Genomic DNA, 19,220 nt, shown 5'->3' with positions numbered 1-19,220 from the left:
TCAATGTCCTTCTCTCGTTTGTCAAGTTTTTAAATGAGCTAGCAATCTGCTCTAGCTTCTTCTTAGTAAATCACCGCAGGCAAAGCTCTATTAAAATCGACTCTAGAACCGAACCCGGACGAATGGTAATTAGTCAAATCTACTCGTGGAAGGACATTACTACGTATCAATATGAGCTCTGCATAGCATATGTATGCCCATGATATCCAGGGCTCACCGAAAAATAGATTTATTCTTTTTCTATGTTACAGATTTTGCTTTATTAAAATATGTGAATGGGCCGATCTTGATATTACATGCTCATCTGTAGAGTGTTTGTTTCATAGCTTGGAAGCTTTTTGAATACACACCTATCAGAATCCTCGCTGGAAACTTTGCAAAGCGGCAAAAATTAGTTTGGCATTGGACGGGGATCACCGAAAATGTATTCGAGTGGTCAAATCTGTAAATTACCAAGCCATTCAACTATCAGAAAGAAGAACCTGTAGTTAGTCTAAGAAATCAACTAAAATCCGAAGACAAAATGACGCCGTAAGATAGTAAGACGCCGACCTCTTGAACAATGAAATTAACATTTTAGTCATCAATAAGTTCAAGTAAGACTACGGATTAGTAATTTACGATTTTTGTTTAAATTTTTTTTAAGTATGTTCTTTTCCCCCTCGATTGTTCACTTTTTATCACAGACCAGACAAAGTTACATTTACATGGGCGCCGCTCTAAAATAAGATCAATTCAATACCTATCCAGTTCATCAGTTCCAGTTCATTCTTTCAATATTTTTAAAAGCTCCAATCATACATTATCAATGTAAACCTCTCGAATTCTGATACTACAATTTTTTCTCTATTTTTTTACGAATTTTTGTGCGGCCAACTTTCATAGTTGTAAAAATTATAAGTTTTGCATTTTCTACGGGTTATTAATATATGAGCTATGCTATTAAGGTGATTAGCCGTTTTTCTCAAAAAACTTCCTAAGATATTCTCCTGAACAATATATTACAGAATAAGTTTCACTCCGCATCTTTAAATGCGTATAGCGGAACTTCCTCCACAATGCGCATTACGCACTTCTTCAAGTGCGTAACTAGTGTGAAAGTAGTATCAAGGTTACGCGGATGAGTCCGTTTTTCCTCGCCGCATTTTGATTACGATTTTTTGTTACGAAACAAACGATTCTAAGATAGACGCACCGTATTATGAAAGCGCCATCTTTGATCTCGTCACAAAGATGATCCATTTTCATTTTTCATTCATTCCGGAGTGCTCAGACCTACACGCAGCATATTCTCTCGATTTTTTATGTAACTGTAATTGAGGTGTGAGGCTCTCAATACTGCTGCACTCACAATCAGTAAGAAGAGCGTATTAGCAATGGAACTCCAATGTGGATATGCGGCTGTTACCAAGCACGGAAGGAGTCAGAATGGATGCTAGATTTTATTGCCACCGTACTCGGTTAAGCACTTCTTCCATGTGGAATATCCTAAGAATGCCTCTGCAATCTAGAAGTTCTCACTATTATTTCTTTTGATTACATGTGCGCAGAGATGAAAAGATTGACAAGGAGCTTCTATGATCGCCATAATTTTTTCACAGCGGTTCTTAGACGTGTTGAAGCAAAATACAAAAAATAACATTCCAATATTTCAAAGAATAGTCCCTTTTACATTTTAATAGGGAAGTCCAGCATTGAATCATTTTGGGATCTTAAAATTTCTCTAATCAGATTTACAAATGTCACATGGAATTATCGGTTGTCAGTACCTGAGCATTTTGTTCCCCAAAGCATACATCGACGGCGTAAGTCCGCAATCTCATATCTCGTTTTGCGGTGTCTGAAAATCTCCGCCTCTATGTTATTTTTTTAAAGGAGAACAAATTGATATCTTTCCTCAAAGTTTTTGCAGAATTTTCTTCGTACAGTGAAGAGAAATCAGGACAGTTTTACAGAATTGCTGTTGAGTAGTATTCCGTTTAAAAAATGAAGTATGACAGGAAGTCTGTGACGTCACAAACCGAGTCATGTGATTGCCGACTTACTTCGTCGATATGCAACTTTTTATCACATTCATTCTCCAATCAAAAATTGCAGGCGTTTCCGCTTAACAAAGACTATGGACTGGGTTGACTGTAGCGCCTGGATGCAACTATTCGTGTCTTATGGATGTGCGTGTTGCATTTTCAAAAATTGAAGGCTTCTTCGCTTGCATCACCTCTTCAGAGATGCACGGAACCCGTCAGTGTTGTAGCACTCTTCTAACCGATTAACTATAAAGGGATAGTGTTACCAGGCAGTGTAACCAGGCAAGAGTATCTAAGGCTAATAATTGAATTGGTGATTCTTTAAAAGACTTAGGCACCAGAAATGAAAACACGAGAAAAACATAAAAACTGGAATAATAGACCCGTTTTAAATCGTAGATTTTATTAATTCATCGTTTTGATATCCCAGAGCTCTGAAATTTAGAACGAGTCGATTAAAACGCATTTTTACATTACTATAGTTCTGATCCCAGCTCTTAAAAGACGATTAAGTTGTGCTTCTCGATTACGAAGATCTCGACTGATTGGTGGAACTATTCGGTTTCAGCATGGTGTGTGCATTCAAGTTGCGAAGGCACTTTCGCTTTTCTCACCTCTTTAGAAAAGCACGGAAGTTGTCGTAAGTGGTGCCATCCAAATGACTGAGTACCTATGTAGAGATATTATTGCCACCTCAATCATTTGCTAACGAAAAGAGTGCCGCCTTCGGATTGGTCATGATCAGGCCTTCGTGGATTTTCTGATATCCAAAATTTGAAATAATTTCTGAACAAAATTTCATGGATATTTTTGCCGAGTATTATCCTTTTTCTGTTAGTTCAAGTCATATCCCCTTCAATGAAACCAATTTCTGTTGATGGTTTTGTGTACTCGGATACAGGGTGTATAAGAAAAACTCTTAAATTTTTAAACAAAATTTAAGACGCTTATAACATTATTACAAATCCAAATTACGACTTAAAATTGGACTTATTTCTGTCAAACGGAACTAAGTGCCATATGGGGAGGAAGGGAGAGAGGGGCTTGGATTGGCGAGTGTTGCGGAACGCGATGCTCGTTCCGTCCTGTACTCGCAATGCTTTTCTATGGCGCTTAGATCCACTACACAGAAATAAGTCCAATTTTAATTGCATGTTCCTGAAATATGTAGAAATCGATTAGTATCAAAAATACTAAAAGTCTTGGTTTTTGACCAAAACCGCGTCCCCCTCAAAATTTGGCAACGCACCTAGTCCCTTTTTCCTGCGATGCTTTATTAAAGTGCCAAAGGTGATAGCTTTTTTATAATTACTTCGATCAAAAGATTTTTTTTGACGAAGTCCACTTCTAGGGAACAACGCCGTGTCAAAAATTAATCAATTTTTCACGCGAGAGCTTGAGTACATCAAGTTCTTTCAAACAAACCATAGACAGTGAATTTATTTTTTTGCGGAAAGACAGCCTTGGGACTCTCCTAGTAAAAAGGGACGTAAGCTCTCATTCAAAGACTCTTTTCAATTAAAGAAGTTTCGTTCATTCTTGTGATGCTTGACATGGCTGGTATCCGGTATCGATTCGGACAGTACGTTCCCTCCAGTGGCGTGGCGTGCTTTGCTATGTATCGATTGTTATGTCAATTAAACCTGTGGTAAAGAATCGATTATTAAGGTGTTCGCTGCGAACACCCTGTCTATCGATCCTTTTCCATAGATTTAAATGGCATAACAATCGATATATCGCAATGCACGCCCTGGTTTCATTCACTGGTTCCCTCGGCGAGGGCTATAATTTTTATAGGCGAATAAACTCGATCAGAAATGTAAAGTCAAGCGTAACGACGAGTTACTCTGAGTGAATTTTAGCGATGTAGCCATCTGAGTTCGCCAACCCCCCCCCCCCCCCTCTCCATCTTCGCTCTCGGATGACGTCACTGCGTGGGACACGGTTTTATTCCTTCTAAAGAACTATTAAGCTGTTCGGATGTCAGAGGAGCTCTTATTACTGCGTTTTTCCGTCACAAGATGCACGTCAACTGTGCACTAACATCCTTATACACTGGAGAAAAAAAACACATTGGATCTAGAGTCCAGACTCTTAAAAACATCGACGAGAAAAAATACTCTTGATTCAATCAGATTTAAGCTTAAATCAAGAACCAAGCTTCTTAAATTTGAGCGGATTTCCTTTTGATTTAAGCTTAAATCTGATTGATTCAAGAGTCCTTTTTCTTGTCAATATTTTCAAGAGTCTGGACTCTAGATCCAATGTGTTTTTTTTCCAGTGTAAAAATACAGTAGATCCCTAAATCCTAATACCCTGCTATTCTTAGATACTAATTTTTCGTCTTTACCCCCATCAATTTTTTTCTGTGAGCCTATACGTTTTAACAATCACTTTTAAGACTCCATTCGGTCTAAGAGATGATACGTTAATAATTGAGAAACAATAATTCCACCTCGGGTATTTTTTTTATAAAGTTTCACATCTATTTTTTTACGTAACTGATACTTAGCGGCTTAGAATTTGCCCATTATTGTAGTTTTTTCCCCATTTATCTGGAGAACAAGAGAATGCCGGAGGAATCACAATGACAGAATATATAACACGTGCGTGGGCATTCGCCGCAAGAGAGGTCGTCAAGGATGAGCTGCAAGATTTATAATTTGTTCTTTCCTTTCTTTGTGCAGCTATTTTTAGAGTTCCTTGCGCATCGCTTGACGAATTTGTCTAGCCGCACATGGATCTTCCAATTGTCTAAATAGGAGAGCCACGTTTTCCTCCAGCTGAGCGGGACTTTCAATATTCAAATTGCTGTTCCTTGACCTCTATTCAACTGCAGTGAATTGCGAGGACTGTAAACTTTGAAATCGCGATATCACACTATTTCTACGTTTCACGTTGCTTTTTCTTGAAAGCTGCAGAAAGGTGTTTAAGTTCCTTCCTAGGAAAGACTCTTACCCCTTCTTTAAAATCGGTTGAAAATAGTTTAGAGACCCACTGAAAAAAAATTCTCGGCGTTTTTACCAAAGTCCCTTGGTACCTTAAACCATCTCACTTTTGTACCAATTATTGGTAATTTTACCAAGACAGACTGGTAAGCTTACCTAAAAACCGGTATTTTAACTGTTATTTCAGGTAAGAATACCACTTTTACTGGTAATCAATTCCCGGTAACTTTGCCATTTTATCTCGGTAATTCTACCACAGTCGATAAAAAATATTGGCGTTCTTACCAAGGTCCAGTAAAATTACCAAGAAAGTTCAATAATTTTACCGAGATTCCTTGGGAAAATTACCAATTCCATAAATAGTAATTTTACCAAGAAAAAACTGGGATCAAATAGAACCCTGAATCCTTGGTAATTTTACCCTTTTCCTAGTAAATACACCGACATTTTTTTTTCAGTGCCCGAGATATAAAACTATGAGTGACATATCCACAGCTTGCCATCCTCAGTTTTGGTCGTATAAATCTGTATAATGAGTATTCTTTTTCCATAGGTGCTCCTTTGACACTCCTTATACCGACAAGACAATGGTTAAATAAGGAAAAATGATATGCACTAACGTGATTTATTATTTATACCTCGAGTTGGGGTAATTTTGAAAATTCGAATTTTTGGGCGCTTTTAAGTTGATTTTTAGGGGGTTCCCGGTGGTCGAAAAACATCGGGAAAATTCCCGTGACATAAGGATCCATAGTTCTTTCGACACAAGTAAAAACTAGAAATGATGAAATTTCAACTTTTTTTTTTTATTTTTTTTTTTTTTTTTTTTTTTATTGGAGGCTGCTTCAATCTCTTCCTCTCTACCCTAGGGGAGCGAGAAAGTAAAAAGACAATTGTGCAACAGGTCCATTCAGACCGGCATTATCTGGTAATACTATTGAAATTTTAAGGCAATTTTGGAAATATAATTCCGTAATCCATTTAAGTGACTCATGCTGCAGGATAACCGTTTTTCCTGCTGGTGAAAATCCCTGACCATCGATGGATTTCGAGAGTCGGGCGGGAAGTTGGCAAACGTGAGGTGCGGCGTCAGTGGCAGGAAGAGGAGGCAGATGAACTGTTCGGGAGACGGCTGGCCGTTATGTACGCACATTTATACAATCGGCACGGTGCGGCGCATGGCGTCAGAACCATAGATTGAAAATTGAATGGAACGGGAGCAACGAACCTATCATCCTGATGCCTGCCACATCGAGCGCATCCGAAAACACCGTCGGGTGTCTGAGAATCTAGATCTTGATGGTCATCAGGCGTCAGGTATTGAAAAAAAGAGTGCTTTAGATCAACCTAATGTGAATTTTATTTAGAGGTTCGGTAGTACGATAAGTTAATTTTCTAAAGTTAATTAAGTCAGTAACTTAAGTTAGTTAAATAAGGAATTTTAAGATTCATGCGCAGGGGCTATCGTCCTTTTTTTTGCTGAAAATTCAAAATCTGCCGAGATTTTTGACCTAAACAATGCGATATATCGCATGCCACTTCGACCACTTCTTTTGAGCTTGACGAATCACCTTAAGGACTTGGGCTTGAAGTTGGTTTTAGAGAAAATCAGTGGTACTAATAGTGTTTCTCGCAAAGTCGCAGAGGTGATGAAATATTTAAATCAGGAATCCACGAACGCTACAGTCATATAAAAACGTTATTACCTGATGACCTTTCATATTTTACACGAGCCATAATTTCCACTTCCCTATATTGAGAACTCTCGTTCGGATGCATATGACATTCGCTCCATCGCTATCCTAAAAAGAGTGGGCCTTAGACTTAATGAGTCAATCGTCCAGATCGGAAATAACTTTGACGTCACTCGAAACGGGACACAATTTAATTTCTCGTTAGAACGGGAGGGACTGGCACTGGAGGATAGTGGGACTGGGGGGGGGGGAGTAAAGGGGGGAGGGGGTTGGAGAAAAGGGGTCTCGGAAGTTGACGTCCGTCGGCCGGCGTTGATACTTGTCTGGAACTGAGGCCCGTGGTGAATTTGCGATGTTGCTAGGTGAGCCGAATCAATAGGTAATAAGGTCTCTGAGGAATTATGAGAACTAAACTTTCGACCTCCGCATTAAGGCCCTAGGCCATATGAGCTTATTTGTCCATGTAGGTAAGATTGAGCTTTCAAGAGCCTCTGCAATTTTTATTCAGAATTAAAAGCATGCGAGGGCATTGTTCGGAGAAAATAAATAGGAGGGTCTAGTGCTAACCTTGTCGAGTGTCAAAAACCTTTTATAACTACAATTTAATCGAACATCATGTTCCGCAAAAAGTTTAAACTGATGTAAAAAGACTTATCATTAAGCTTTGACTCACCCACAATTTTCGATTTTATTGTTTGTAGGATTTCAAAATTTATGGTATTCAATCTGCGTTCATGCACTAGAATTTTCAATTTAGATATATGTCAAACGTAACAACTAGTGCAAGTACACATGTATGATGGGTTTGCTCATAAATCATTCACTGCCGTTCACGCACTTAATGGCGAAAAAAAGATCAAATATAATTTTTGTGATGAACCAATTATTTACCAACGTAGATCAACTCTACATCAGAAAATATTTACATATTTTAAATGAAAGAACGATTCTCATTGTATTGTACATGCCTCAAACTGGAAGTACGAATAGTTTTGCTCTGGTGTGTTCCGTCTCTTTTTTCGACTTTATTACAGAAAAGAGTTGAGGTATTTTTAGTATTTCGTCAGTTGTGTCGAGTCGAGTAATGATCGAAGGGTCAACAATGAAAATAAGAGAAAAAGCTTTTGAGTTACCTGTAACGCACAGAATTTTATATTTAATAACTTTACATCTCACGTATAGTTTGTTCCATTTCCTCATGTTAAAATGTAACATTAATCAATAAAATATTTCAAAATATCGTATGTAGAGTGACTGAGGTTTTTACCATGATCTTTTGTATGTATCAGGCTCCAAACCGTGACTTTCTCCTCCTTCAAAGAGACAAATCGAATGGTGGACTGTAGAGACTGATGTGCTTATTGCAGCGTACCAATGTTTTCTTGTGTGTCATATTTGCTCGGATATTACAAACTTTGGTACAATATAAAAAAAACGAGAGTTTTCTCTCGCGGATGTTAGGTAGGTCCTCTCTCAAAAAGTTATATGTACAACAGATAGGAAATTTGCAGTAACACAAACTGATAATTGCAATGAGAAAAAGAGCGGGATGGAGGCTCCAAAGAGCCATGCACAAAGTGGCCCATTTTTGGGCCCTCGAAATTGGGGTCGAAGTGAGGTTTTTTTTCATCCTGAGGGTGACCCTTTACACATACTAAAATTTCAGATTGAGTATACGCACCGTTTTCGAGTTATGGGAGGGCAAAGTCCCCGATTTTCACCCATTTTTGCAGGTGTTTTAATGTCGAACTCCGGCTGTTACGAGGTACCAGATCTAGATATTGAAGCGCGGTTTGCGGTGATTTGTTCTGCTATTCCTGTAGTATTTTTCCACATCTTTCACAAAGCCCCAAATGGTTTTTCGGGGGGCGGGGAGGGGGGCTTTATTCATACTATCATGACAGTTAGCGCAACTTACTGACTTTACTTTGTTCTCTTCTCTCCACGCCGAGGTCACGATGGTATTTTCCGTTGGGGATTTTTCTTCTTCTTCACATTTTACCATTTTTCATGTCCTCCCCCTCTTTTCCCTTTTTTACTTCCTCCCCCGCAATCCAAACACTTCCTCTCAAGTGCTTCTTCCTGTAAGGCAGATACGACGGGGTCATAAATGGGGGATTCTTTTCCTTTCATTACGATTGATAAACTTTGACCCAACTTACTTCTCCCTTACAGGGCCCTCCTTACCCCTGTATTATCCCCCCCCCCTGCCCGCTCCACTTTACTTGAAGTATTTTCCTCCCTCCGCAGCAGAAATGACGATTTTTCCTGTGAAGAATTGTTTCTTATTCATATTTTTCACGTTTCTCTTTCCACTTCTATGTTTGATTTATTCTTTCCAAGGTGCATTCTCTTCCACTTTCTCTTCGCATGACCATATTACTCCCACAAAAAAGGAGTAAAAAGTAGAAGAAAAGTGAAAAGTAAAGAGAACAAGGCAAAAGAGGGACAAACAAGAGGGGAAGGGGAAGAGGAAGAAGAGGGGAAATAATGGAGAAGAGTAGGAGGGTGGCTCCCATGTATTCAGTATTTCAGTACCTGAACATAAGTAAAACATTATTTGCGAGAAACATTGTCATTTCTGCTGCGGAGGGAGCAATATACTTCGGAGCAGAGCGCGGCGTGGAGCAGGCAGGGGGGAGGGGATAATACAGGGGTAAGGAGGGCCCTGTAAGGGAGAAGTAAGTTGGGTCAAAGTTTATCAATCGTAATGAAAGGAAAAGAATCCCCCATTTATGACCCCGTCGTATCTGCCTTACAGGAAGAAGCACTTGAGAGGAAGTGTTTGGATTGCGGGGGAGGAAGTAAAAAAGGGAAAAGAGGGGGAGGACATGAAAAATGGTAAAATGTGAAGAAGAAGAAAAATCCCCAACGGAAAATACCATCGTGACCTCGGCGTGGAGAGAAGAGAACAAAGTAAAGTCAGTAAGTTGCGCTAACTGTCATGATAGTATGAATAAAGCCCCCCTCCCCGCCCCCCGAAAAACCATTTGGGGCTTTGTGAAAGATGTGGAAAAATACTACAGGAATAGCAGAACAAATCACCGCAAACCGCGCTTCAATATCTAGATCTGGTACCTCGTAACAGCCGGAGTTCGACATTAAAACACCTGCAAAAATGGGTGAAAATCGGGGACTTTGCCCCCCCATAACTCGAAAACGGTGCGTATACTCAATCTGAAATTTTAGTATGTGTAAAGGGTCACCCTATGGATGAAAAAAAACCTCACTTCGACCCCAATTTCGAGGGCCCAAAAATGGGCCGTTTTTGGCCCTTTTTGTGCATGGCTCTTTTACTGTTTTACCAGAAATTCTTATCAGTTACACTATACACCGTGGATTTCCGGTGTTGATACCATATTCCGGTAAATTTACAGACTTCTTTTTACCGCACACGGTAGATCTACGCACAAAAGTTGAACAAATATTTTTGTCAATAATTGCAGAATTTGCAGGTGTTTGAAATTTTGTGAATTTCATCTTCAAAATGATACTGCTATAGGAAAACTGAGTACGAGGATTGGCTTGGTTTCTAAATTGAACGATAATTGAAGAAAATATGACGAAATTACCTAATCTGCTAAAAGACATGTGTTTAAAATGAAAATGCCGCCAGATGACGTCATAAGGCGGCACATTTTCTGACTTTAAAATAAAATAATTATCAATTATCCCGGTGATTCACCTGTTAATTTTTATTCTTCTGCTACTATCAATGTGGCAATGTTGCACCGAGAGGAGTGACGCTGAGCTGGGCCAGACTACATCGTCCGTCGATGCCGATTAAATTTGGAAGGATAAAATTAGAATATATTCGATAGACTCGTTACTAACGGATTCGCCCGACTCGCGGTTGTCATTTCGCGAATCTAGGATCTAATTCTGGTTCGTGTCTAACATAAGGCCGGATGCTAACTGTTCCACCGGGAAATCAGGAAGTTTTCGGTGGACTTTGTTGGGATATATTCGCCAAAAGTTACACTTTTCCTGTGAGTGACATCCAGCTCTCCCTTGATAATAGGAATTGTCCCTGATCAGGTCTGTTTACATTCAGTAGCGTGGCGTGCTTTGCGATATATATCGATTGATCTGTCATTTAAACCAATGGAGAAGGGTCGATAGACAGGGTGTTCGCAATGAACACCTTTGTGATCGATCTTTTACAATAGCTTCAAATGGGGAATTATCGGTAGTCGATCATTCACGCCTCGCCACTTTTTACATTGGTCTTCGTGTGTCGCATGATAAAACTGAAACTGACAGTGGCGGATCCAGAGTGAGTGGGAGGGGAAGGGGCATATATCTTCATGTTGAATGGGGGGGGGGGGGGTTGGGAGAACAAATCCCAGAGGAAGAGTGTCCGGGGAGCCTCCCCTGAAAATCTTAAAACATTTTAGGCCCTTCCAGGTTGAATTTTAGGCAATTTTAGGAAACAAAGTGTGCATTATTTGAAAGTTAAAATTCGACGAATAATACTTCGTGTAATTTTATTTAAGTATATGGACTAGGTATTGATTTTTGCGGTGTTAAGTAACCATTGGTACGGTATAACCTTTGGTTATACAGTTCTGTCAAGAAACCATTTTAGTAAAATGTTAAAAGCACTTGTTTTCACTCGTTTTTCCCCTTTTCTCCTTTTTCCTGTTTTTAGCTTAAGAAGGGGGGGGCATGCCCCCGCCCCCCTGGATCCGCTCCTGGAAACTGATGAATCAATCATAGAGCGGTACAACCAGGTAATATTCTCTCTATGCAAGATGCCCTGTTGGATTAAACTGTCCGACTGGAGGAGCATATGGGGTCTGTGGGTCTTGTCTATAGGTATAGTCTTGATTTCTTTTCCGCTAGAGAATGTTTTCCAAAGGAGAGCTCTCTTTCGGTTTTTGTTTTTTGGTTTCCTCCTCTGTTTTTGGAGAGGCTAGTAGCGCCCTTCCCAAAAAAAAAGCAAGAAACAAAAAAGGAATGATCGAGAATATCAAGATTTTTCTGAATGTTGGTATTGAAACATATTGTTAGTCAAAACTCATTAAAAATTATAATTTCCCATAATTTTAGCGCTTTTATCTGTGGCCTCAACAGTTTCGAGACTTCAAGTTAGAAGGAGACTTCAAGACGCTTGCGACGAGAAGGTGACCGAATTCGTATCCTTTAAGATTCAAGACCCCCTAAAATCTCCCTTTAACAAAATATTTCGATATTTTTAAGGCCATGACTTAAATTAGCGCTAAAAGTTACGAGGAAACGCCATTTTTAAGAAAGTTATGACCCGTGACTTCGTGAAAGTACGACGAGTACGATATATACGTTTAGTCTGGCAGTTTAACCCGGGACACCGTGTGTAGGTGGCGATGGGAGCTGGTGCAATTTGGACTACATTCTGCAATTGAATCAGTGAGAACGAAAACACTCCAACTCGGTAACTATAAAATGCTCAATTATCATTAAAGAGGTCAGTTTTCATGAAGGTAAGCGAAGTTAACGCATCTGTTCCAACTTGGACCTTTAAAGTGTCCTTACGTCCCTGGTAAAAATTGGCAGTAGAATCTGTGTTCCAAAATACCATAGACCTACGGCCGGCTGTAAGATTTCCAATAGCTTCAATAGCCGGCTACACACTTTCTTATAGCCTCTAATAGCCGATGGCGACTGAGCAACTCACAGGCAGGCGATAAAGTGTATGCTAAACTTCACTAATTACGGATGCTAGGACTTAGTGAGTTTTTGGGCCACTGCTCTCTTTTTGGGCCGTAGTATCTTGATTTATTTTACGAGGAAAGCTCCGTACTTTAGACGGATGCCCGCCATTCCTAATATATTAGAGCGCCTTCAGTTTCGTATGATACAGTGCAATACCTCCGGTGTGAAATAGTTGCTTCAAGCGCCGTGGCACGCTGCGGTGCGGCAGGCGGGCAGCCAGCGGGAGACGCGCATTGGCGCCTACAAACCTAACAGGGATACTTCACGCGTTGCGCAATGCGTGAAGTATTCCTGTTAGGTTTGTAGGCGCCAATGTGTCGCCGCTCCGCTTTGTGTTAGGCTCTAATATTTAATCTGGTGGAGTCAGCGTTATTCAACTCATGATTTTGAAATGTTTGCACATCCTGTATGGATTATTCTCATTCTAATTGATGAAAAAAAAATGTATTAAAGGAAAATATAATGTGTGTTTTGTAAATATTAAGGTGGTTCCGTATCGAACTTAATGATTTCCAAAGCACACGAATTTCTACACAATTTCTTATAGCCTTTTATAATCGATGGCGAAAAAGCAACAGCCAGGCAATAAAGTGTAAAGCCCGGCGATAGGAACTATAGCCCGGCTGCATAATTTTTTATCGCTTCGTGTAGCCCGGCAGTATGATTTTTTCCACTTTCTACAGCCAGCTATATGATTTTCTGTAGCCTTCTTTAGCCGGCTATAAGAATTCCTATGGTATTTTGAAACGCAGCTCTTATCGCCAATTTTTACTGGGGGTACTTGTCTTTTGGCACCAAAAATCTTTTCCTTGCACTAACTTTTTCAACTATTGTGCAGTTTTGTATATGTCTTGATTATTTTCATTTTTTCGAGTTGGTGTGTTTTCGTTCTCACTGATTCAATTAGGAACTGCAATTTCTGGCTCGCATCCGGGAAAACACACATGTCCGTAGGGAAACTAAGGGCACATACGTTGTTTTTAAATTGAACCAAATTTTGTAGCTCCTAATTGCAAAATGTAGTCCTTTTGATGTCATTGACGACCCTCTGAGGAGGAAACGAGCTTGTAATTCGATCCGACCAGAAACTTACGCTCGACGGATTCACAGTGACGGTCGCAACTTCACAGATGCGGGAAACTTACATGCGCCTTAACTCGTTCCAGGAGTCTGATTTGAAAGCGGAGTTGGACCAAACGACCTGTTCAACAAACCGTATATTTTCTGCGGTAAGTCCGCGCACACCGAACTATAATGCTGCCGTGCTAAGGAAGAACGCCGTATGATCTTTCCTTCCGCCGAGTTTCCTTCGATAAAACTCGAATTTACTAGGAAAATTGTGAATATATTTTCCCAAAATGTTCAAACAATTTTGTAAGTAATTTAATATAACACATTTGAAAATGTAAAGGAAAGATATGTTTGAATGTTGTCACAAATACGTGTTTTATTAGGGGAAATTTGGCAACTCTCGAATGTCCATACGGCATTCTACTTCTGCAGGCCGATTATTGAAACTGATAGACAAAGCTATAGACAAAGACGACAAAAGGGATTCGGAGGGATCCTATTGGTGGAAGCGGGTGGTGGCAATGGACATAGGAGGTAGGTAATGGACTAACTAACGGCAACCCACCAAAGACCCGACAGTTAATCCATCATTTTCTTCCTTAGTCTATGAGAACCAACCATGTCAACCAATAGGATCGCTCTATACTCCCTATGTCTTCTTTGTCTATCGCTTTGTCTATCAGTTTCAATAATCGGCCCGCAGCACAGCAGAATGCTTTGCCCGTCATATCAAACGCTGTTGCGCTCGGATCCAGGTGACGTTAGATACTTAAAGGGGTTAATAAGGATCTAGAGGCCGAAAGTCACGTCAGAAATGTCTGACGGGTACTTGATATACTAAGAGGAAAAGGTTAAAAAATTGTAAAACATTGTCCGCACTTTCAGAAATTCTGATTTTTCCACAACCCTTATGTTTCCATAAAGGACCATGAAGGGCACATGTCCAATATGTCCATTAATGTCACTGAGATTATACAAGTTTGCCGTTCTCATGTCTAGTACAAGAAAGTCACTTGAATCTGCAAATAAATATCTAGAGAAAATGGAATTAAAAATGTGTTAAATCCGTTTAAATATTTGAATGTCTCTGATCGACAAAAAATCACATTGACCCTTGCAACGTCAAATACAAATATACCTTTTTTCGAATGGCCCTTCCGATGATGAATCATAAGATCAACGCACAGGCTTTTTGGTGCTGCTGTGTCGAGCACTTCTGATTTCAATTTTAAAATTTCCTTTTGCGTGTGAATACGTTCACCTATCAGCATAAGACTAAACCGTAAAAAAGTGAAAATCGAAAAAAGCTTGAGTTGGTGTATTTACATCCTTACCGCTTCAATTTTGGAACGATGACCTCGTGTGATAGGCATATCCAGCAGGTTGGCAACACTAAATTTCCGCCATACAAACTTACGCTTAATTATTGATTCTTGGGGGAGCACCCAACCCCTTCCAGACTCGATATATTTCTATAAGTTTAAACGAGCAAAAAAACAATGATGTCAATTTCCTGGATCCGCCAATGCCTCAAGTTAGAGCTGTGTTGGCCTCACCATCAACGGCACGCCTTGCCGTGGCGATTTGTAGCATACATAGTGCGGTCTTGAATGTACTACAGAAGCAAAATTAAATGGTTTTCTCAAGGATGGCTGTAATGGATGCGAAGTAACTTGACTACGTCACAAGGAACGTGAATACTTTCAGGATATCCAGTCTCAAAAAACTCGAAACTCGGCACGGTCGAACTCTGCCTCTGCTAGTCTTACTACGAGTCCCGCACAAAAAGCGCCCGCACTTTGCAGGGACGCAATACGCAGCACGCAGAGATTATTCATTCTTCCGCAAAGCAATAGATTGGCTCACAGCTCTGCCGTGCTAAGGAAGAACGCCGTATAAGCCCTCAGACGTTGCCATATTTCTTTCAATAGAAAAATAATTTACCGGGGAAATTGTGAATATTTCTCTTCAAAATTTCATTCTAAAATATCTGAAAATTTCGAGGAAAAATATGCATGACTTTTCTACAAAATACATGTTTTATCCGGGGAAATTTGGCAACTCTCGAATGTTCATACGGCGTTTTTCCTTAGCACGGCAGAGCTGGTAGCACATCCTATTTGGTTAAATATTTATAAATCTTCAAAGTTTTGAAGTGTTTGACGATTGACGCTTGAATAATAAGATTATTATTAAATGTGTCATTATACGTACATGCCATAGAAAAGGAAGTAACAACTTTAAAAACATGCATTTACCTCATAAGAGCGGACGTTTAAAGACATCTTTATGAACAGTATTTAAAATTAAAAAATTACATTGCATCGAATATTCTTTCAAATATTTCCTCATTTCTCAAGTAAGAAAACGGGCTTTATGCTGGAAACTCATCAAAGCTTCAAAAAGAAAGAAACTTAAGAGCTCACTCCCTCCTCTAATAATGCAATGATTGGTGGAAGACCTTCTGCTAATCATCAATCACCACTTTATTTTTACTAATCTGAACTGTTATACAAAATCCTGTTTTCTTAGAATATACTTAAAAAATTCAAAGAGCTATCTCATTGTCTGCCAGTGTAAATATTGTTGACAGTTTTTTGGTTAGGTGGTAAATTCGCTGAAACTCGCAAAAGTGGTGACCAAAAATGAAACATATAGAAATATGCCTAATTCTATTTTGGTCTATTGAAATAAATCATCAACGCATTGATAAGCAAATAAACCTCTTGAATTATTTTTGCGCGAGGAAAATAAATTCGCAGCATAACGGAAAAGTAAACGCATGATAAAATGTTGTCACCTGATTTTTTTTGTCCTGAGAGCACTGATATCAGAGCTGTCATTTTATGAATTAGCTTCATATTTTTGAAAATATATGTTATTATATTGCTTTTCTTTAGTTTACTATAGTCTTAAATCTAATGTCCATAAAGTAATAAAATAAATCGTCCGACGCAGTATATAAAGTGAGCAATCGATATACTTACTTCATCTGGAGCTTTGTCGAATCATAGCCTCAGGAAATCCTCTCGTATGCAAAAACAAAATAGCGTAACTTTATGAAATTTATGGGTACGTTTCTCGGAAAGAGCATTAAAAAGATGATATTGCACTGTCCGATTACAAAAACTTTTTGACTGATCATGGAATTATCATCATTGTAACGTCGTAATGAAAGTAAGCGTTTTCTCGACTTTCATTGTTTATTTAAGCAGATACAAATTCAATTTTTAAGGATAGGGATGGACTGTCAAACTCGAGATGCGCTGGACAAAAACACGGGAACAATACCTGGTTTTGAATGTTGGCCATTAATATTTCATACGGACAACTGTCAAGCTTTAATAGTTGCATCGAGGAGCTGTCATCTACTCGTTCGTCGATCGACCCAGGTGTAACTAATACACAAAAATTCAAAATGCCTTCAACTTTTTGAATGCAATACGGACATCGGTCAAGGTTGAATAGTTGCATCGAGGCCCTGTCGTCAACACATCCCAGTGTTTATCAGTACCGACGAATTTGAGTGATGCGAAGCACTTAAGAATGCCTTAGTTTTTACAAATCGAAAGCCAAAGTAAGAGACCACGTATCTCCGTTTGTGGCATTGAAGACTTCCTGTCAAACTTCAGTTATTCTTCGCAAAACCAGTCAACGCTAAACGTAAAGCTTCCGTGATTTTTCACTTCACTCAATTATTGATCGATCAATATAGTGTTTAATTGATCAACAAACTTGACACTTTCTTCGGTGTGAAATTTAAGTACGACATCAATGATTGTGTAATTGAAGCAAATCAAAGGAAAGTACAACACAAGTTTTACGACGAACAGTGTAATAACGAGGACGCAAAAGTTTACTGATTGAACAAAATCTCATACACTACCTAGTTGAACACATTCTTCGATTAATTTCCTCTGTCCACTAGTGCGTTTTTCTTCTTTTCTCGCTTCTAGTTCTTTGCAATAAAAGCACTCTTATCCTGATGTGAGTAAAATCTTCCAACGACGAAAAATTGAACCACAATCGGAATTTCCAAACATTTTAATGTGAACATGTTTGTTTTTTAAAATTTTCCTTGCGAAAAGGAATTTTCCAGGACTTGTTTCACTGACTTTGTCCTCAAGGGGGGGGGGGGGGGGTCTCAAATGCCCCCTCTTCAGTCTTTCTCTAAATCCGCCGTTGAGCAGTGTAGCGGCTAAGGGAGACTCTGGTTTATACCTGGTAATGACCAGGGGAACCTCTGCATGGTTTATCGCAATGAGAAGCCTCATCTTTTTTAAGCCTTTTCTTTAAGGTGATTCGATGGACGCCATATTTTGGCCGTAGCCACAAAACTATTCCAGTTATCGTGAAACCATCCGTCTATATACATACGCGGACGAGGTGATTCAAGTTTGAATGATCGCATTAAACACTGCAGTCAACGTCAGACGCTCATAAGCGCCTGCAAGACTGCATGAATACTTCGCGCATTGCGCGTAGTATACGGGCGCGCTGTTGGTGCCTACAAGACTGCATGGATACTTCACGCATTACGCGTACGCCACTGTGCGCGACTCGATCGTCGCGTTTTCTCGTTTACCGTCTTATGTAGTTCGTTTTAAAGTTTAAACAACCTACAACAGCTGAACCGTTTGTTTAACGTTCAGTATGCGTTTGACTTAAGGTGATTTGATGGACGCCATATTTTGTGTCAGAACGGCATGCGATATATCGCATCAATTGGTTCCATTTTTTCAGCTACTCGTCACTTTTCCCCAATTTTGAGATCGCAATTCTATTGTCAGAAGACTAGTGAATTCACTTACCAATTTAGACAAAGAAATTCAACGTAATAAAGGCGTGGTTTTTTCACAGGAAAAATATCGCATTCGAGTGTAGTTTCGAGACCAGTATCGAAAGCTATATTTTTCCTTTAAAAAAACCACGCATTTATTACATTGAATTTGTTTGTCAAAATTGGAAAGTGAGTGCTTTAGTCTCCTGACAACAGAATTGCGATCTCAAAATTGGAGAAAAATGACGAGTAGCTGAAAAAATGGAACCAATTGATGCGATATATCACATGCCGTTCTGATACAAAATATGGCGTCCATCGAATCACCTTAAGTCTGGCAACAGTGTAGCCGATACTGCGTGGTGTCGGAAACCCAGGAATCAGAGCCGAGAGCCTCGGGAAAGCCACGGAAATCGATTTCGGGCCCGGGGTGCCGTTGAACGTAACCGGAGATTTTCCCCCGAAAATAAAACGCGGTGACGGCAAGCGCGTAATCATCTCATTTCGCGATCTGGATCTCGGCAGAGCCGCACAGTGGATCGTCAGGGAAAGAGGTCGGACATTATTTGTTTTTTAAAACCGCAAATTTCAATGTTTATTTTATCAAAGAGCGACGCCAAGAATGGCACAAATTGGGCCAGAAGGGATTTTTCTGAAACCGGGCCCAAACGATACCTTATGATACCCTAAAACTCTAGTAAAAATTTTAGCTTGAGTATACGCACGGTTTTTGAGAAATGAGGGGGCAAAGTTGCCTAATCGCCATCATTCTGGACAACATTTCTACAGCAAAAAGACGGGAAAAATGGACGAAAAAGTTACACCTTTGATGAATTTCGGCTGTACATGTTCTCATTAGGTTCCCAAGCATTTAACTGTGTTCAGTTTCAAACATTTTGGTCGCACAGTGGTCCAAAATGGGGAGAAATCGTCGACAAATCAGGATTCTTTGTCAAATTTTTAGAAATGGAAGTAAAATTGTCGGTCTACTGCAGTTTTAATGGCT

The 19,220-nt window shown here is 39.6% G+C and overlaps 1 protein-coding gene across 1 annotated transcript in view; it reads right to left on the bottom strand.

Annotated features, from left to right (window-relative positions):
- Window positions 1-16,774, bottom strand: part of LOC109032971 (small ribosomal subunit protein eS1) — a 248,432-nt gene extending 231,658 nt beyond the window's left edge. The window contains exon 1 of the mRNA XM_072302642.1: window positions 16,765-16,774. The gene's annotated coding sequence lies outside the window, so the exon portion shown is untranslated. The remainder of the gene's footprint in view (window positions 1-16,764) is intronic.
- Between the last annotated feature and the right edge of the window lie 2,446 nt (window positions 16,775-19,220).

Source organism: Bemisia tabaci, chromosome 7 (genome assembly GCF_918797505.1).
Source record: "Bemisia tabaci chromosome 7, PGI_BMITA_v3".
Taxonomy (NCBI): Eukaryota; Metazoa; Arthropoda; class Insecta; order Hemiptera; family Aleyrodidae; genus Bemisia; species Bemisia tabaci.
This window is presented reverse-complemented; position numbering and strand designations above follow the sequence as displayed.